Raw genomic sequence first — 21959 nt, forward strand, 5'->3', positions numbered from 1 at the left:
ATGTTTCACACTATTACATGTATTTTTCTGTTATAAATAGATCGGCAGGCCAGGTGCTAACTGAGCACGAAAATTCCCATGTAATCTTTTGGGGTTTTTGTTTGGTTTAAGAGATGGATGCTGAGACACCGGTTGCCATGCCATGAAACTGGGTTTTGGTCAGGCCAAAAGTGACCTTTGATTTTTGAGATGCAATCCTTCGGGAACACAACATCAATAATTGAGCGGGCTGTGCCCCGCAGAGACCGATTTGGTAACAGGCTGAACCTCAGCTTATAAAATAGCTGCAAGTGGTGCCACATGCTGCTGGTTCTGACATGACACTGTGTCTTTGCAAGGCAGCATGATGAAGCACCCTAAAATTAGCCTTCTTACTATTTCGTAAAGAGCAGGCAGAAAGGTAGCAGCCTGCCCTGAGGAGAACAAAGAGCACAGGAGAGGAGCAGGACTGAGGCTCGCACACAGCCTGGCCACAGCACTTGATGGTGAGCACCCCTGGCTTCTTTGCAGATTTCCATGTGGGATTGTTCAGGGGAATGTCTTACCCCAGGCACAGGCTGAGCTGAGCGTGAAGAAGGAAAGGTGCTCGTGTAAACAGAGGTGGGGAGGGGGGACCTGTTCTCTCAGGGGGATTGGGGTTCAGGGAGTTTAACTGTGAAAATGACATGGATGGTCTCTTCTAGGAGTGTGGTGGGAGCTGGCATTAAATCCACAAAAACTGAGTTTGTTGTTACTGGAATATAGCTGGGAGTGGAAGAAAAAAATGGGCTGATATGAAAATCAGAAACAACATGATAAAGTCCCTTTCTGTTGAGCCAGACCAATTTTGTCCTGCTACTCCATTCTATCTCTACCCCACTTACTGCATGTTAAAGTCCTTTGCTTTACAAGGAGTGAGATTTGAGAGGAAAAAAAAAAAAAATCACCTTCCAGGCAGTGGGAATACAGGGGTGTTGGAAGGAAGGGAAGTAGGAAGGTAGATGTGTTAGGGAAGTAGGAAGGTAGATGTGTTAGGGAAATAGGAAGATAGATGTGTTAGTGCAAAGGAACAAAAACAGTGGAGGAAAAGATCCCAGCCCAGAGTAAGGCTTGCTGACGGGGAGAGAAAAGAAACTGAAACATTTGGATATCAGAGGGCTGCTGGAATGAAGGGGGCAGCCCACAGCCTCTGGGACCAGAGCAGCCCCCAGCAGCTGGGTGGGACAGCCTGTGGCCCTGTGCCCCAACAATTGTCACTGCATGCTGTTTTGTTTTCTCTATTCCTGTGGTAGCACTCTGCAAGAATAGCTGGGAAGAAAATAACACTGGGGCATAAACTGTGCCTGGTACATCCAAACTACATACAGCTGTTTCTGCTATTAGTTATCACTCAGAAATATGGGACTGTTTTGCAACACAGGTATTTTTGTTCAGTAAAGACGATTGGACAGTACTCTGCAGCTTTTATAATTTAACTCAAGACTACATTTATGATTTCATATGCATTACCAAAACCCAGAGAGGCATGATTCTATAAGGTCTCTTTTGTGCTGTTAGCAACCAACAGATATTTGGTGAAGCAAGGGCTGAAATGTGTCAAAGTGGGAGTGAATCTATGACATTTGTATCAACTACAGTATAGGATTTCTCTGTTCATAAAGGGGATTAAATATTCACAGTGGTTAAAGAGTCTTGGACAGATGGAAAACTAAATTCTCTTGCAGATGTTCTTAAGGAGTTCCACAGAAATTGTACGTGAGCAGTCAGAGCTTGGAGTCCTTGAAGGACTGTAACTCTTAATTTCCTATGGAGTAAGTCTCAACCATGGCATTAGAATAAAAAAAAAATTGTAAATAGAAGGTGAACTGTATGAGCTGAGCAATCAAATCCTCATAACTGTCTGAAAAATGGAATCACTGCTGCTCCCTACACACAATTCCTATGTAGAGAAACCCATGACTCCTCATGTTCCCACAGGTCTCCTAAGTCAATATTTACTTTATTTAGGAAAGAAAAATTGCCACAAATTAGTAATCTTTTGTTTCTGTTTACTGACCCTGGAGTGGTGCAAAGTGCTGCCAATTTTGTGGTTGATTTTTTGGTACGAGTGATTTGGATGCTCCTATTTCACTGCAGAAGACTTTGGGTCAGTGTTCTGGGGATAACGTTTCTTTGTTTATTTGGTCTACCAGCACAGAACAAACTGCTTCCATTTAGAACTTCAAGCTTGCAAGGGGAAGCCAAAGCAACTGAATATCTTTTGGAAGCAGAAAGAGCAGAGCAGCCACTTGTGCCAAGCCCCCATTGCTTTTAGCTGTGCCTTTTTCTTGGACAGGGCAGGAGGGAGCAGTGATTCATCACCTGTGTCTGCCTGGTGAAGGCTTTCTTGTCATTCATGTCAGCACACCACTAAATACGATCACTGGTCCCAGTCAGAAATTATCATTTCAGGGCACTGGATACTCCCCAGTCCACATGTACAAACTTACTTTCATAGAAAATAGTGCAGAGATCTTTTCAGCTCCTGGTCAAGGTTCCAGAGCAGCAAAATGACTCCCAGAACAGACAGAATGGATTTGAGAGGAGTCCTAGAGCTCAGGACCCTGGAGATGTGAGTGAGATTGTTCCTGAGACTGTCTCAGGAAAAGACAGAGCATTTCAAGAGTGTCCAAATGCCACAGCAGCTTCTGCTCACCCCATGGCCCAGTGGGGACATGCAAAACCAGAAACATTACAGGAGAGCCAGCTTGAAACACCAGTCTGCTCAGAAAACAGTTACACATCCTATTTTAGCAAATAAACTTGTCAAAAAATACTATGTCCAAATGTGATATAATTCTGTATTCTGCAAATACAAACAATTCTATACAAACACTATAAGGTGCTTCTAGCTTGTAGCAAACTCAGCCAGGCAAAATGGCTTTTTAACAGAATCAATATTACAAATTACATTCCTTTGATTAAAACTTATTTTCTTTTTTTTTAATAAAATGAAGGAAATGAATGCTTATTTATCTCATGAACAAGTGGCTGCTTTGTAGCAAGCAGCAACAGGATCAAAAATCACTTTTCTGAGAGGCAAATGATGTGGTTTTTATCATTTTCCCTGACCTCTTGTTCAAGTTTGAGTTTCTAAATAGTTCATCACCATTATAAACCTGTTTGTGTTGTCTTCTGTGTTTATAATAACCACAAGCATTAAAATAGTCTATTCATAACTATAATAGTCCTGCAGAATTATAACAGGCAGGAACCTAGAAATGTTCCATTTATAGCCATTACAAACACTTGTAATTTCCAGTGTGTTGTATCAGCAATGATCCCTCAGGAATCCAGTATTTGGGATTAAAGTGTCTGGACATTTTCAAATCAAATTTATGAACACTGTTATCTTCTGGCAAAGTTTTGGTGTAGGATAGTTGATAACAACACATACAGTTTTAAAATTTTCATATTTGAAACTTCCCACACCAGTAGTTTTACAGCTAATTTTGACTGGACGCAGAACTAGTTGCCCAAGTAACAACAAAACAGATACTGTTATTATAATGATTTCTGATGTTTTCTTTAAAAAACCACAGCAAGTGGTTTTAAAAGAAATACCATTTGACAAGCGGAATTAAATGGATTTAAAAATATAATTTAAGTATACATATTTTGAAGTGAAATTTAAAAGCTCAAGGATTATCAAATAAATTTATGTTTACAGCTGTATTTCAAGAAACTTAATTTTTTTTAAATTACTTTTTGGTAAATTAGAGATTCAAATTAGAGATTCTGCTCCCCTCCACCCCAGCCCCACTTACACTTCCCTATTCCCTCCAACACTGTAAATCCTATTCAGCAGCAAAATGCACAACAAATCCACTCCACACAGGAGGAACAGCTTTCATGCCCACAGGTTATAAACATTGTGGTTGAGACTTCTTGAGCTCTGTGGCTTCAAAATGGGTATTGGCATTTTGAAAAAATGGTGAGTAAAGACTTAGGTGACTGTCTCCAGTCATTTTAAATCAAACTGTTGGCCAATATGAAGGTAAACACCTCAAATGGGAATATACAAGTAGATCTGCACAGGCAATACCTTAGATTTTCAACAAAAATGTAATAAAATTTAAAGCTTATCTTTTTAACTATTTAATGAAAATATAATCTTGGTTTTCATATCCTTTCCAAAATTTCCAAACTAGTAAATATTTCTTCATAAAATTTCTTCTTGATTTACCATGTTGTCCTGATTTAACATTAAGAGCATTACATCTAAAATTTAATTCAAATGTTGAATTTCCACAGCCCCAATCACCAATTAAGCATGGCAGAAAGGTTTTGTTGTGCTTTAAAAGGCATTTGCTAATCAGATTAAATGAAAAGCACTTACCATGTTTGCATTTTCTTTCTAAGTATCACAGGTTGAAGTCTTCCAATATTCTTCCTTTACTAAAGCAAAAGAAAAAAGTGAGACTCTTAAAAAAGGATTTCCAAAGGCACCCTTGCCCGAAAGATAATTCCTTTCTATAACTGGTGGCATAGCACAAGGCATTAATATATATCACTGATGTACCAGTTGATCTAAACTTGGCTTGTTATATGCATGGTTTATCAGATCACAAGGTATTTTAAATCCTGTGATAGATCTTTTGACTCCTTCTGTTGAGTAAATAATGTTTTGACTGGTAAGAAATTAGATGGTTCTGGAGACTCATCTGAGTAAGCAGAACCACTGGCCTGGGAAAGTATTCAGTGATATTTCTGATTACAAGGTGACTTATTTGAAATAAATTAGAGGTCTTATTTAAGGTCCTAAAAGAAAAGGCATAGCCTCCTTTCTTTTACTTATCCTCACTCTTTTTCTGTCTTCTATATTTGTGAAAAAGTCACTTTGGCACAGCCAACCATCTGCTTGCCTCGCTGGAATGGCCACTGCCTCACACTGAGGGAATTTTCTGGGTCATGATCATGTAAGAGAGCTTACCTTACCTGAAAGCCATTTGTTCTTCAGCTATACAGAATGGTTCTGACACTGATGGTGTTTCCTAAGCTGGTACTAACAATTCGCTTTTCCTAAGCTGGTACTAACAATTCCCTTTAATTCTCCTCTCTGTCGCTTCTGAGAGTTTGCTTGTGCTTGTGTTTTGACATGAAAGATCTTTATTTAAAATGAAATCCATCAAATCTGTCAGTGGAGTCGTATCCCTAAACCCCCCTGGTGCTCTGGAGCTTCATCAGCATCTACAGATAACATTTTGCAGCACGTCATCCACATTTGTGCAGGTTACGCTATAATGCGAGTCAGTTTAGTGTTACAACGCGACATTTAAAGAGGGGAGGTGACTCAGTGGCCCGAGGGAAGCGTTCCAGACAGATGAGGCAGCGCAGGGACAGCGCCAGAGTCCCGGGAGGGGCCGGGATCCCATCGGAGTGGGCACAGAAAGGTGACACTGCAGCGCTGGGACACTGCAGTGGGCACAGAAAGGTGACACTGCAGCGCTGGGACACTGCAGTGGGCACAGAAAGGTGACACTGGAGGGCTGAGAACTCTGCAGTGGGCACAGAAAGGTGACACTGCAGCGCTGGGACACTGCAGTGGGCACAGAAAGGTGACACTGGAGCGCTGGGACACTGCAGTGGGCACAGAAAGGTGACACTGGAGCGCTGGGACACTGCAGTGGGCACAGAAAGGTGACACTGCAGCGCTGGGACACTGCAGTGGGCACAGAAAGGTGACACTGGAGGGCTGAGAACTCTGCAGTGGCCACAGAAAGGTGACACTGGAGCGCTGGGACACTGCAGTGGGCACAGAAAGGTGACACTGGAGGGTTGGGACACTGCAGAGGGCACAGAAAGGTGACACTGCAGCGCTGGGACACTGCAGTGGGCACAGAAAGGTGACACTGGAGCGCTGGGACACTGCAGTGGGCACAGAAAGGTGACACTGGAGCGCTGGGACACTGCAGTGGGCACAGAAAGGTGACAATGCAGCGCTGGGACACTGCAGCTCCAGCCGTGCAATGGGAGCACTCTGGGGATGTTACAAATGAGAACCTTGACTAGGCCAATATTCAAGCAGCAACCAATTTATTAATTAATATGGTAAAGTGTGAGCAATACGGCGCTGGGTACAGTGGGGGAAGTTTTCCCTCCAACTGCACACCCATAGTTGGGGCTTACAGGTATTTACAGGGGTACTCATCAGCTTTCTCAGCAGTTTTTATTCCAATATCTACTCATCAACAGTTTCTATTCCCAATGTTTATGTCACAACTCTATACACTATTGTGATTTAGTTTTCCTCACGATGTATCCCAAAAGAAGAAAGACAAATCCCATCTGGTGAAGTCCAACTCTCCAGATGTGTGTCCACCTTTTAATTACAAGGACTATAAATCCCATAGCAGTGATGACCAGCTTCCCTTGGTCAAAACTATAAATCCTTGAGTTGATGTTCATCTTTCTTTCTCAAGCTGTTTTTCTCTGTTTTGTTAAGGTGTGAGATAAACATGTTTCCTTTATATATATTCCAAAGCTATAGTTTCAAGGACACAAGCAATATTCTGAAATTATACTTCAAAAGTTTATTATTGCGAAACTCTTTAAGGCTTAGCTACAAGCAAAGAGCAACATCCCTAGTGCTTTAATTCCCATGCTCCTAAATCAGTTAAGGTTAATTGCAAACAAAGGATAGGTTCAAAGGCCTTTTTCCATGCTTTACTTTCCTCAGTTATTATAAGAATTCGTCTTTATAATGGTCAGTCTCCACACATATCACAATCACAAATACGCACATTGCCTGTATGTACCTGACACAAAACACAGCTTGGTATTTCACAGCGATCGTACCCTGGCTGTGTTCTCATGTCAAAACGACCCCATAGCAATTGGAAGGAGGAACATTTTCACAGGGCTTTTCCCGTGTCGGAGCCGGCGGTCGCTGTGCACGGAGCGCTCAGCAGCTACAGCCCGGATTCCCCATTCCCGATTCCGGGCTGGCACAGGGACTGCCACGCTTTCCTGCTGCCCCCGTGTGTCCGGGAGAGCTCCCCTGGAGCTGCGGATGTAACCGGGCTGGCCCAGCTCTGTGCCCTTCCGTCAGCTCACCCTGCTGCACCTGTACTGCCACACACCACACACAGGCTCTCTGGGCATGGAGCTTGCTCCTGTCCCCTTCCCTCAGCTCACCCTGCTGCACCTGTACTGCCACACACCACACACAGGCTCTCTGGGCATGGAGATTGCTCCTGTCCCCTTCCCTCAGCTCATCCTGCCATGCACCACTGCCACACACCACACACAGGCTCTGCTGTGCATGGAGATTGCTCCTGTCCCCTTCTCTCAGCTCACCCTGCTGCACCTGTACTGCCACACACCACACACAGGCTCTCTGGGCATGGAGTTTGCTCCTGTCCCCTGTACTGCCACACATCACACACAGGCTCTCTGGGCATGGTGATTGCTCCTGTCCCCTGTACTGCCACACACCACACACAGGCTCTCTGGGCATGGAGATTGCTCCTGTCCCCTGTACTGCCACACACCACACACAGGCTCTCTGGGCATGGAGTTTGCTCCTGTCCCCTTCCCTCAGCTCACCCTGCTGCACCTGTACTGCCACACACCACACACAGGCTCTCTGGGCATGGAGTTTGCTCCTGTCCCCTTCCCTCAGCTCATCTTGCCATAGAACACTCACAGGCTCTCCTGTCCATGGAATTTGCTTTTGCTTCTGTCCCCTTCCCTCAGCTCATCCTGCCATACACAACACACAGGCTCTCCTGCCATGGAGCTTGCTCCTGTCCCCTTCTCAGCTCACCCTGCTGCACCTGTACTGCCACACACCACACACAGGCTCTCTGGGCATGGAGCTTGCTCCTGTCCCCTGTACTGCCACACACCACACACAGGCTCTCTGGGAATGGAGATTGCTCCTGTCCCCTGTACTGCCACACACCACACCGGCTCTGCTGTGCATGGAGTTTGCTCCTGTCCCCTTCCCTCAGCTCATCCTGCCATACACCACACACAGGCTCTCCTGCCATGGAGCTTGCTCCTGTCCCCTTCTCTCAGCTCATCCTGCTGCACCTGTACTGCCATATACCACACACGGGCTCTTGGTGCATGGAGTTTGCTTCAGTCCCCTTCCCTCAGCTCATCCTGCCATGCACCACTGCCACACACCACACACAGGCTCTCTGTGCATGGAGATTGCTCCTGTCCCCTTCCCTCAGCCCATCCTACCATAGAACACTCACAGGCTCTCCTGTCCATGGAATTTGCTCCTGTCTCCTTCCCTCAGCCCATCCTGCCATACATCACACACAGGCTCTGCTGTCCATGCAGTTTGCTCCTGTCCCCTTACCCCAGCCCATCCTGCCATAGAACACTCATAGGCTCTCCTGTCCATGGAATTTGCTCCCGTCTCCTTCCCTCAGCCCATCCTGCCATACATCACACACAGGCTCTGCTGTCCATGGAGTTCGCTCCTGTCACATTTTAGCAAACTGGTATCACACCATGCTCTCCTGCCCCCTAAGCCACACATTTCTATGCAATCTACCTCACCAAGCTCTTCTCTCCAGCCAGCTCTCCTGGCCACCTGTCCTGGTTTAGGGCAAATTTGGGAGAAAACCTCCAAAGTGGGCCCCTCCAGAAAGCAAACCACATGGCTCCTCCCCACAACCGGGTCGGGAAGGATTCCTTGGAGAGAAGTGGAAAGAACCTGTTTATTTAACAGGCACAGCACCCCCAGCACACAAAGTGAACAGTACCAGATGACACTACTCTGAAAAAGATGACAAATTCAGAAAGTCTCTCTGGGGTGCTTGCTCCGTTCTCAGTCCCTCAGTGCTGGGGCAGCTGCTGCCCAGAGTAGGCCCTGCTAGGCCCAAGGTGCAAACTCTCGGGGTTCCCAGGGCCCAGCCCGGAGCAGGCTCGAGTGGTTCCAAAAAAGGGAAAGGAGAAACAGTTCAGGAAGAAATTTGGACTGTTTAGCTAAACTAGCTAATTAGCAGAAGCAAGAGCAAAGCAAAAAGCAAAAGTAGCACCATGCACTGCCCTGTCTGTATGTCCCGCCAGCCGTGGGGGAGTGGCTGATAGCAAAACCAAAACAAAACATTTGCTCTGCAGAGCCAGTCTTGAAGGCACAGAACACGATATCAGGCATGAACAGAACACAGGGATGGGGATACAAGCATCAGAACGTCACCCTAGGACACCACCTCACTGAACAATCGTGTTGCTGCTCCCCAGATTGTTTATCTGAGGTGATCCCATAAGTGCAGGTTCAGAGATGAGGGGGCTGTCATGGCACTACTGGTAAACACTGAAACTCTCATCTGAATGTATCTGGAAAGCAAGAGGTCTCAAGAAATTATTTTTAAAATGTAGACTGTCCATGAATGCTCTCTCCTTTTTTTCATCTACCAACAACTTTTAAGACGTTCTAATTAGGGGTGTATCTTGTGAAGTACAATTTTGACAACTGAACTATTGAAGGTTTTTTCCCATTAAACGTGTGATAGAGCTGGTATTTTGTACAGTTTTGCTTGTCTAGAACAGGTTGAAAACACCAGCCATTCTCATTCTGGGTGTGGGTTCTCCAAAATCCTAGAGGTCCTGGTCTACAGTGCCACACTGGCAGCCTCAGCCTCCTGCCACCTGCCCGGCCCTCTGGGGTTAATTTGCTGCGGCCTCAGGGCCTCTGACACAGACCAAACAACACTGCAAAGACACTACCCCTAAGCAGAAAAAAGATACTGAAGATACCTATATTTTATATATAGGGTTCTTAGTTCAAACAGAAGTCAAGATTCTTTGAGCTTATTTTCCTCATTACCATGCAACTCACATTAATCAGGTTCCCACAAATAATTGTCACACTTTGTTTTGTTGTTTTATGTTGAAACCACTTGCAAATAGGCTCTCAGTAGTCTCTCTGTTCTTTCAGGGTTTGGGAATTTCTTTGCAAGGAGCCTAGGTGAAATTCTGCTCTCTTTTCTAGATGTATGAAGCCATTTAAGTGATAAGAATAAGGAGTGAACTGTAAATCTCTGTTTGACAAATGTGTAATTGGAAATAGAGACTGTGGTTACAAAATATGCCTCCCTGGACTGACTCTTAATCCACTTTTAAAAATACAATTCACAACATGTTGCTGTGTTAATCTCAACCCCAAGTCAAAAGCATTCCTGCTCCTGCCTCTGCACAACAGTAAGTGGTTAACAAAGGCAGACACTGCAGATGTCATATCTACTTAACACCAACTTAATATCAACCACAGAAATAGCTACCAGGAGAAAAAAAAACAATGTTTTCTACAAGTAACACAAGAAGAAGTCCAAATAATCAAAATAGAAATATATAATATGGTTTCCACTTAGCAATATTGCTGTATTTCCTTTTCGTTTAGATTTAGTTAAGCAGGTACTGCCACTCTGTATCAGCCACTCTGACAATGTGTTCAGTTGCTATTAATTATGGATATTAATTTATTATTATTACATGTTTTGGAGATGTATGTTCTAAAGAAGAGGAAAAAGAAATAGAAATTGATGGGCCTGTGTTTGGCTCAGTGCCCTCTCTTACACTGAATCCCAGGGAAATCCCAAGTCCAGTGGTGTGTCAGCTCAGAGAGGTGTTCACACCTGTGCCAGCATCAGGCTGAGGCTGGCTCAGCTGCAAACAACACAGAAAATAAATGAGCCTTGTCTGCTACACCAGGGTCCCATCAAAAACAAGAGAAGGAAAGACATGTAAGACAAGAAATAAAGGGATGAAGTAAAACAAGATAGGGAAGGAGAGGGGTCATAGGAGGAAGGCAAATCTCACATATCACAAAGTGTCCCAAATTAGGTGAAGACACCAGAACTGGTATTATCAGATCCCTTCTCTGGTCTCTTTGCTTTAATCATGCCTTGTAATAGGGACACTGAAATCCTGTAGTGTCAAAATGGATCCCCCAGTCTCTGGTGATGCTGGGAGCAGTGGCCCTGACTGTAAATCTCACACTTCAGTCAAGCTGGTTGTCAAATCAGCTGGTATCAGTGTCAAATCAAGCTTCCTCCTGCTCCACTTGCCCAAAGAAATTCATGAGTGGAAGGGCACATACCCAGTAATCAAACCAAGCTTCTGGTTATTAGTTTTAATCATTGTTTTCTGATCTTGTGTTTCTGTCAATCACAGTCTCCAAGACATTGAACTTTATATATAGGAGCCCTCATTAGTTTTATCTCAATTTTTAAATTATTTCTAAAACCAATCTGATATAAGAGGTTGCAACCAACTTTTGCTTTTTTGGCAACTGCCAGTCTGTGTGTGTTGGTATTTGCTGTGTGCTCTGTGAGTCACTGAGGCCTGAGGGTGCTGACCACGGGAGGAAGGCTGGTGTGAGCCAAACCCTGCACCCAGACATGGTGCAGGGCCACTGCCAGGAGATCCTGTCAGAACCCATACATCCCTGTGGCTGTGCTGAGCAGCCCAGACCCTGCCAGGGGGCTCGCAGACCCTGGCACAGAGCCCAAAATGCCCCTGTGTGGGTTTGATTGTGACCCATGGAGCAAATTACCAACCCTGTATGAAGATCTGCAGGCCATGACAAATTAAGTAGAATGACAGTGAATTTATCACAAGGTGAAAAAGCAGATTTTGGGGTTTTTAGAATGGGGGTTCAGGGGGCAAGATGGAGGGATTTGGGTGTGTCCAGTCTTCTTCTTCTTCTTCTTGGCCTCCATCTTCTGCTGTGATGGTGTCACTTTTAGATTGGTTTAGAGTAGAAGTTCACTGTCTAACATAGATGATAGGTATTGGAAAGTGATTGTAAATATTGTACATGTAGTTTTTAGTATAAAGACATAACACCACCCCAGGGCAGGCAGAGTGCCTCTGTCTGTCCTGCTGGACGGATCTCGGCAAGGCAGGAGAAAGAATTTTATAGATAAGGAACAATAAACAACCTTGAGACCAAGAAATGAAGAGCCCTGACTCTTTCTTCAAGTGCCAGGCTGGGAAAAGAGACTTCCCAATTTTCTTGGGGTCACTGTGAGCAGCAAGAGACCCTGAGACAAGATCCTACTCAGCCACATGAGCCTTTCCTGGCAGAGGGCATGCATGTTCTATTGGAACCATAGGGGAAACCTATCCACTTAAAATCTGAATGCTGGCAGCTTGTAAAATGTTGGTTAAATTACCAACATTCAAACAAAAGTAATTTCCCTCAGAAAAGGAAGAATGTAGGAGAAGCTAAGGAAATATTAACTGTACAGGAACAGTGAAATGCCTGTGAACACTTTTTGCTAACTCTTTAGTATCACAGGCATTTTTGAAAGGCTGATATTTTACAAGATAGCATTGTACAAGGGCTAATAACAGACAAGAAAAAATATCAGAATTTAAAATAAGGACATGGTGTTCTCCTTGTTTTTAGACAGGGAATCTGCCTTAAAGAACCTGATGCTCTTACAACTGAGTAGAAGCTTTTTACAAGAAAAGGGATTTTACAAATCACCTTGTATAATTGCCACCCATAACATCAATTACTTCATGTCCTGGAGATTATCTGTCTTTATAACATTTTTCAGCTGTACCTTGTCTACTGCAACAAAGCAAATTACTGGTATATTTTAACCTATTGAATAATTTTGAAAAGCAAATAGATGGAATACTGGGGTACAGGAGATTGTGGTCTTGTGTGGATGACTGGAAGATTGCTTTCATTACTGTAGTTATAACTTTCTGGAAAAGTCTGACTCCTCTCCTGTTGATGACAGTGACAGAACAAAATCTGATTTCATTGGAAACAGCATCAGGCCCCATAAATCACAAGTACATTTCATCTAAATAATGAATGACAACTGAAAATTTATCTGGTAACACTTGGGCAATCCTCAGATGAAGTGAGGATTGAAGCTGCCTCATGCAATGATAAAGTCTGGTTTGGGCTGGGTGCAGAAGAAATAGGCACTCAAGGAATTTCTAACATCATTATTTGTACTTTCCATAGAAAAGAGGTACCATTTCTATCATCCTTCTAATATGTCTCCACTTCTAAAATTAGAATCCAAATTAGGATTACACAATACATGGCAGACTCATGGTAAGAGATGTGCTGCATAGTGATATGAATAGAAAATACCCAACTCATCTTGCACAAGGTTTGTAGATCACTTGAAATAGCTCTTCCAGGAACATCCAGAAATTTGCTGTTAACACTTTTCTTACCAAAGGAACAATGGCCTCACAATAATTTATTAAAGTCTATAAAGGAGAAATAGGGCTTGCCACTGCTGTTCAGATTACCCAGCCTCTAACTGTGGTTATTAAAGCAGCAACACTCACTGATGCTTCAGGAAAAGCCATGGCTGCTCTTGCCCAAAGCTGCACAGGTAGGGAGCAATTAATTCACTGCCCCTGGAACAGCCTAGTCCAGCAAAAGACAAAGTGAACATTCATCCTTGCCCAGCACAATGGTCACAGCCTAAGACATGCCATTAATAGAACAGTAATGATTTCATCCTAATATCTAGAAAATCAAGAATTTTCCATTTATGATAAACCCACAGGTTGACAAACACAGTTGGATAATCCTACTGAGGAATAACAGCCCACCAGCCATGTACAAAGTTCCATTTTAAATTCACCTCTTGTGAGTCTTGTTTGAGCTTGTGAAGGTAGTTTGGGCTTTGGGTTTTGGGCCAAAGAAGAAGGCTTTGGGCTTTGACAGCCAAGATCTGGAGGGAAATAGTGCTCATGTAATTTATTCTAGGACACTATGCCTCATTCCTGTGCCAGCCAGCAAAGACAAAGGGACATGAAGCTGGAGGTCATCATACTTTGAAGTGTTTTCTTTAGTGCTCAGTAGGCAAAAGCCTGATTTCATTTTTATTCTATAGATGCAGACAGAGGAGCCACAGTATTTTCATGGGCTTTGCACTGTTACTTACAAACTAGTGAATCTGAAATTCTCTGGTGTTGCTCTATCAAAATGCCAGCTCTGCAAGACCTGGCACATTGTGTAGGCTCCAACTTTTTGTGGTTCTGGAATTTTTGGCCTTGTACCATCTGCTATTACAATGGTCTGTCTGCCACAGCAAAGGCTCATAACTTTTTGTGGTTTCTCAATGCTGTACTTTCTACATAACCCTGAGCTTATTTACTGCTCAGATTAGCCAATGATTTTGCAATTCTAGCATCTTAAACTCTGTCTTAAAGTGGAAGCTTTTTGCTTTTTTTGATCAGCTTGAATAATTTTGTTTATCATGCACAAACAGCACAATGACAGCAAGACTCCACAGTAAATAATTGCATCTCAGCAGAACTCTCCATAGATTTACAATTATTACCAGACACATCAGACTTCATTTTCAAGCTGCAGACTTGGTACAGACACTGTCCAAATCACAGCAGCACAGGGTACAGCATAAACAGGCAGCTCCTGCAGCCCTGTATGGCTCACATCTACTCTTACAGATACCATGAAGAATATCTTAGATCTCTATTCCCAATATAAAGTCACATCACACCCACCCAACCCATAAAATGCCTCACCTGTGCCCAAAAGAATGGCTGGCTTCACTACACAGCCTTTCCCTGTCTTCACCACAAACTCATGCTCTAAGGTATTCTGACAAAGGAATTTGTGCTGGTTTTTGCTGGGGTAGAGTTCAGGAGTTTTCCACAGTGGCTGTGCTTTGGATTTGTGCTGGAATCAGTGTTGGTAGCACAGGGATGTTTTGGGCATTGGTGGCACAGGGATGTTTTGGGCGTTGGTAGCACAGGGATGGTTTGGGCATTGGTACAGGGATGTTTTGGGCATTGGCAGCACAGGGATGGTTTGGGCATTGGTAGCACAGGGATGTTTTGGGCATTGGTGGCACAGGGATGGTTTGGGCATTGGTACAGGGATGTTTTGGGCATTGGCAGCACAGGGATGGTTTGGGTGTTGGTAGCACAGGGATGTTTTGGGCATTGGTAGCACAGGGATGGTTTGGGCATTGGTAGCACAGGGATGGTTTGGGTGTTGGTAGCACAGGGATGTTTTGGGCAGTGGTACAGGGATGTTTTGGGCATTGGCAGCACAGGGATGTTTTGGGTGTTGGCAGCACAGGGATGGTTTGGGTGTTGGTAGCACAGGGATGTTTTGGGCAGTGGTAGCACAGGGATGGTTTGGGCACTGGCAGCACAGGGATGGTTTGGGTGTTGGTAGCACAGGGATGGTTTGGGTGTTGGTAGCACAGGGATGTTTTGGGCACTGGCAGCACAGGGATGGTTTGGGCATTGGTAGCACAGGGATGTTTTGGGCATTGGTAGCACAGGGATGTTTTGGGTGTTGGTAGCACAGGGATGGTTTGGGCATTGGCAGCACAGGGATGGTTTGGGTGTTGGTAGCACAGGGATGTTTTGGGTGTTGGTGGCACAGGGATGGTTTGGGCACTGGTGGCACAGGGATGTTTTGGGCGTTGGTAGCACAGGGATGGTTTGGGCATTGGTAGCACAGGGATGGTTTGGGTGTTGGTAGCACAGGGATGGTTTGGGCATTGGTACAGGGATGTTTTGGGCATTGGCAGCACAGGGATGGTTTGGGTGTTGGTAGCACAGGGATGGTTTGGGTGTTGGTAGCACAGGGATGGTTTGGGCATTGGCAGCACAGGGATGGTTTGGGTGTTGGCAGCACAGGGATGTTTTGGGCATTGGTAGCACAGGGATGGTTTGGGTGTTGGTAGCACAGGGATGTTTTGGGCATTGGTAGCACAGGGATGTTTTGGGTGTTGGTAGCACAGGGATGGTTTGGGTGTTGGTAGCACAGGGATGGTTTGGGCATTGGTAGCACAGGGTGTTGGTAGCACAGGGTGTTGGGCATTGGTAGCACAAGGGAGGGATGGGATGCTGTGCCAAACCTGGAGGAAATGAGCACTCACAGATCCCTCAATCTGCTACACAAGGTGTTGGCTACAAAGCACCACACCTGAAATGTTTCCACACTAATGCACACAGTACCAGTAGCAAGCAGGAGCAGCTCCAGGCTTTGGCCTTGCCCCAGAGCTTGACATCATTGTATGGGTGAAACCTGGTGTGATGAGTCTTGTGCCTGGAATTCCCTGTTGGATGGTTGCAGGCCCTTCAGGTGGGAGAGGCAGGGCAGAAGAGGCACTGTATGGAACAGAAGGGTTGGAATGCACTGAGCTCACAGCTGGCAAGGGCACAGCTGAGGGGCTCTGGATAAAACTGAGAGGCAAGCAAGTAACAGAGATGTCATCCTGGGAGTCTCCTATAGACCTCCCATGCACGACAATGACAGTGACAAACTTTCCTTTGAGCATCTAAGGGACACTTCCAAATCAACTGTGGCCTTATGGGGGACTTCTACTTGCCAGAAATGAACTGGTACAACCTGGGCCAGAAAATTCCTAAAAAGATCCCGGATGACAACTTCATGGAACAGGTCCTGAGGGAGCTGACTTGGAAAGATCCCCTCATTGACCTGCTGCTTGTCAACAGAGAGGATCTTGTGAGCAAAGTGGGGACTGGGGCTCTCTTGGCCGCAGTGACCATGAAGTGATTGAGTTTAAAATCTCTGTTGACAGGAGGGAAAGTGCCAGCAGAACTCCAGCCCTAGCATGAGGAGAGCAGACTTCAGGCTGCTCAGGGAGTTAGGAAGCAAGGTCCCCATGGAATATATTCGTGCAGGTGCTGGGGTTGATCTGTGCTGATTGCTTTTTAAACATCACCCCCAAAGTGCACAGGAGGAGCAGCCCCCAAATGCTGAAGCTAGGCTGGTGAGGGAGAAGGCCAGCTCGGCTGAACAGGAATCATCTCTCAGAAATAAGGCAAAAAGAAAGTGTATGCCCAGTGGAAGCAAGGCCAGCAGATGTGGGAAGAATCCAGATAGGCTGCTTGCAGCTGTAGGGATAAAATTCATGAGGCCAAAGCTCAGCTAGACTTGAAGCTGACAGAACTCCAGGGGACAAGAAAAAGGAGTTTTTTTCAAATATAATAGTGTCAGGAGGCAGTGTAGAGATAACACCAGCCACTCCAGGATGAGGCTGGTCACCTCACAATCAGGGACACGGACAGGGCAGGGCTGTTTAATGCACTCATTTCCTCATTTCCATGGATGATGGACCAAGGGGGTCTCAGTGCCTTGAGCTGGAGGACCATGACAGAGACAATGATCAATTCCCAGCTAACTCTGACAATGTGCAGGATCTGCTGCTCCAGTTGGATCCCTACAAATCCATGGGACCTCATGGGCCCCATCCAGGAATCCACACAGAACTGATGAAGTCATCTCAAAGCTTCTCCCTGATTTATGAGCTGTGTTGGGAATCCCAGGTAAATGGAAGCTGGCAAATGTCGTCCCAGTTTTCAAGAAGGGCAAGAAAGAGGACCCTGGAAATTAAACCTGTCAGTGTCACTTCAGTGCCTGGCAGTGTCATGGAGAAGATATTCTGGGAGGCATTGAAAACACCTGAAAGAATGCAGTCATTGGTCACAGCCAGCACAGCTTCATGAGAGACAAGTCCTGCTCATCAAATCTGATTTCCTTTTAGGACAAGGCAGCCCACCAAGTGATCAAGGGAAGCCTGCTGATGTGATCTTCCTGGATTTCAATAAATCTGAAATTTTGGCACTGTCTCTTCCAGGATTCTTCTCGACAAAAGGTCCATCCCACAAACACATTACAGGATGGGTGAACAACTGGCTCACCGGTCTGGTGCAAAGGGTTACAGTGAAGGGTGACATCAGACTGGTGACCTGTCACTAGTGGGGCTCCATCCTCAGCCCTGTGCTCTTCAACATCTTCATGAATGCCTTGGACACAGGACTGGGAGGGACACTGAGCAAGGTTACAGATGATCCAGAGCTGGGAGAGGCTGCTGACTCTGCTGAAGGCAGGGAGACCTCGAGAGAGACCTCGACAGGTTAGAGGACTGGGCAAGCATCAACCATATGAAGTTCAACAGGGAAAGCGCTGGATTCTGCACCTGGGACAGGGCAAGCATCTTTCCTCTGTGATGACCTGGGTGCACAGCCTGAAGCTGTGCCTGGATTTTAGAAAAAGGTTCATGACCCAGAGGGTGGCTAGGCACTGGAACAGGATCCCCAGGGAAATGGGCAGAGCCCCAAGCCTGACAGACCCTCAGGGAGGGTTTGGACAATGCTATCAGGCACATGACTCTTGGGGATGGTCATGAGCAGGATCAGGAACTGGACTTGATGATCTTTATCAGTCCCTTCCAACTCAGTTTACTCTGTGGTTCTATGTGAAATTCTTGCTTTTATTTGCTTGTGTGCACAACTTTTGTTTCATTTATTAAACTGGCTTTATCTGAGTCCATAAGTTCCCTCACTTTAACTCTTCCAATCCTCTCCCCTCCTGCCAGGGGTTGGGGTGAGCCCCTGTGTGGGCCTTTGTTACCAGCTGGGGTTAAACCACGACAATGTCTTACAAAAAGAGAGGGAAATAATAGAAAAGTATCTGCAATGCATCAGGAAGTTTTACACGAAGTAATTGCCTTTCCCTCTGACTTTCCATACTGTTACAACTCATAAAATAGCATTCTGAAGAACTGCATTCCACAGATGAACTCCTTTTGTAGCACAGGTGCTCACTTGATAATGTTTTGAGAGGTCTGGGAGAAGGTCAAGAAGCCAGCTCTTACATCATTTGCTATGAAAAGGCTTACATATCAAATCCCCATCATGAATGCATAATATTTTAGTAATCTTTTAAAATCAGAATTTTTAACAAGATATCAACAACTGAGCAGCATGATGAACTGTTTAAAATTACAGGCCACTTTTTGTTGCTTGTGCGTAGGAAGAGTAGAAATGAAAATCTCATCTCTGTGTTTACCAAGTGGTGTTGTAGGTTTTGGCCAAGTCAAGGTTTTAAGCAATGAAATTCTATATAGTAACAGGGTTTCTCTGTGTACTGGTTCAAGTGTGTTGAAGTTATCCCACCTATGTTTCTTCCTCAGTTTTATTTAGAGCTTCGTTTCAATTGCCTCTTTGAATTGCTTTCCCTCCAACAGCTCATTTCTGTGCCTTCAGTAACAGATGTAGACGTTCTAGCCCTTTGAAGATCTGTAGTTAAGGGTCACCCTGAAGGATTTCTGCACTGTTCACTGTGTCTATTAAACTGAACACTCCACACAAGTCAGGAATATTTTACTATTTAAATAACACGTTTGCTAGGTTTGCCTTTGGAGTTGCAAAACGTTTATGTTGCTACCAGCTGATGGGTTTCCCTGTGACTGAAACCTTTGAGTTCTGATGGAAACGTAAGGAAAGAGCGATAACGAGCACTCTGAAAAGGCTGAAGTGCACAGCAGCTGCCAAGAGTGATCCAATGCCACTCCAGAGGCTCTTGGATGAATCAGCAAAACCCACAGATGCACCCATAGGGGCTGTTGTGTGAGTGGGGAGAGGGCAGTGGGTGCCCAAGGTGCTGTGGGAGCAGCGGATTCCCTGTCCAATGAGGTGGAATGCTCCGCGGGCACATGGTTCACGCTGCTCAAAATAACTTGGGACCTGCACACTGACAAATGCTGCTGCTCCGGTGGTGACAGGTTGTCCAGCTCCTCACGGCCATCCTCACAATAACCAAGGTTAACTCCCCTCACTGGATGGACTCCTAACTCTTTCTCTTCCTGAGGACTCGAGAATCCCCTCGCTGCCTTAACTTTAGCCTCGCACTTCTGGATAACTCTCGGCGCTACTCACTGCCACGCTGGGCAGCGACACCTGGAGCAATTAAAAAAGGTAATCCCTCCATTTCAGATTGGTCTGCATTTTGATTTTGCAGAGTGTAGCAGCAGGGTTTGATAAGCATGTATATTTGAATGCTAATTATAGCTGGTAAGGCATATACAGGGAACAAGTAGGTTTTAAGCTAACGTAGATTATACTGAGGTATGCGCATTGCAGGGAAAGGGAAACTGTGTTCTGCAGCATTATAAAGGACCTGAATAGCAGTGGTGGGGTTCTCAAATCCCTCGGAGCCAGTCTGACTCCTCTGAAGAGTCAACGAGACTCTAATGACCTGAAAAGTTCCTTGCCGGGACTCTTTCCTCTTCCTGCTCATCTTCCCTTCATGGAACAACGGAGGAGTGAAATATACACATTCTTGTGCTCAGCCTTAAACCAAGATACCACCATTTGGTAGTTCTTCTTAAGCAAAATCCAGCCTAATTTAATGTGACCCCCATAGTTAAATGCTTTCTATTTATTTAATTATTTATTCTGTCATGTAAAATGACCCCCGTGGCTATATTTAGTGCAGGGAGATCTGCTCTCCGGATTAATGTACACAACAGCTGCAGAAACAGTCCTGCTAGAAGGGCATAGCTCTCACCCTTGAGCTCACTATCTCCTTTGCTCTCTTTCTCTCTCTCAGAAAAGTATTTGACTGTCAGTAGCAAATGTTTGGCCCAATATATTGCAACATTAAGCAGTAATCAGAAGCCCATGTTAAGTTACCAAATAATACATCAACAATTGACAAGAGAACAGAGTAGCTCCTGAGCATAAGTTAACAGAACATTATAGAAATCATGCTAAAGACACTGATTACTTCATCAGCAGTTTTGTTTCAGTTGTGAGGTTTACATTTGTGAAGATGCTCTAGAGTTTAAGAGTGAAAACAAAATCAGCAAGTGTTAATGGAACAATTTCATAAACTTCAGCTCTGCTCTTCTCCCTCCCCTACACCTCCTGAAGGTTCCTAAGGTCAGGATATTTCTTTGGTTTTGTCTGTCTTTAATTTTTTTTTTTACTTTGAGAAACAGCTAACAAAATTAAACAGCAATAGTGTGGTAGTTCCTGTAGCTGAGCAGAATAATATTTACATATCAAAGAATATTTATGGTCAATTCAGGAGATAGGTCTTGTACATGGCAGAGTACCAAGCACAAAGGGGAACTGTGTGATCTGTGCTGGTTTTTATTCCTGTGCATTCTTTAGAGATTTTACAGCAGGTCTTGCTGTGGTACTGAAGGAATGTTTTTCTACCCACAGCTGATAACTATTAGTAGTCAAGGCATATTTGCACATAAACACAACATTAAGATAATTTGTCAAAAATACACACAGTACCATAAAGGTAATTGGGCAATGCAACCTCAATTGTAACCTAAACCACAGGGTGAGGGAGGAAAGAAAAAAATTAAGTTTACTTTTCAGTTTAAAGCTTAACTGAATTCGTGCTTGTTTTCATAAACAAGAATGGGCAAATTATTCCTGCAGAATATAATCCTCGTTTAAACATTGCAGTTTGAAAATATGACTAGAATATGAAGGCTTTTATGTTACAATGTTCTTAGGGAAGACTGTTGAAAAAACGTAAAAAAGAACAGTGGACAGAAAGAAATACAGCGAGACTGTGAGACAAGAAAGGCACAACTGAAAAACCTGAGGAGAAAAACATGATCTAGACTGCTTTTGTGTGTAATTTAACACTAAAGTTCCCTTTTCCACCGGGAACCAGTATTTGTAGAAAAACTGACTCTCATTTCAAAACCAACCAGCCCATGGATTTGAGATGTGCAAATGCCATGTGCTTTCACAGCCCTGCTTTTTCAGGGTGCACACACTGGCAGGGCTGCAGCCAGCAGCACTCGTGTGTGAGGCCCTGGCACTGGTGCCACTCACACACAGGGGACCACAGAGATTTCTGCTCAGCTTTTGGGCTGTGCAAACTCCCATGGCAGTGCCAGGGCAGGGCTGGGATGTGTCAGCCCAGGCTGAGCCTTTGAACACTGGAGCTAAGCTGGAGTTCAGTCCCAAGCTGAAATCCTCAGACATGTGCAGGTGTGGATTTCTGCTCTGCTCCCACACACTGCCAGCAGGAGCCACAGACACGGCTCAGTTCAGATCATTTGGCTCACAATCCATGAAAATGCATTTGAGTCTAGCAGAGTGGTGTGTGTGTGTGTTTGAACCAGGATAAAATGAATATTGTTACCTGCTAGTCGTATTTTCATTGAGGACTT

General features: G+C 44.8%; 1 protein-coding gene across 3 annotated transcripts in view; it reads left to right on the forward strand.

The window, feature by feature from the left end:
* The first annotated feature begins 358 nt into the window (after window positions 1-358).
* Window positions 359-21959, forward strand: part of MYPN (myopalladin) — a 72530-nt gene continuing 50929 nt past the window's right edge. Inside the window, exon 1 of one of the 3 annotated variants that reach the window (XM_063164193.1) lies at window positions 359-485. The gene's annotated coding sequence lies outside the window, so the exon portion shown is untranslated. Of the gene's footprint in view, window positions 486-19308; window positions 19732-21959 lie in introns of those variants that run through there. The other 2 variants (XM_063164194.1, XM_063164192.1) reach the window with 2 other exon arrangements.

The sequence above is a fragment of the Melospiza melodia genome, chromosome 9, assembly GCF_035770615.1.
Source record: "Melospiza melodia melodia isolate bMelMel2 chromosome 9, bMelMel2.pri, whole genome shotgun sequence".
NCBI classification, from domain to species: domain Eukaryota; kingdom Metazoa; phylum Chordata; class Aves; order Passeriformes; family Passerellidae; genus Melospiza; species Melospiza melodia.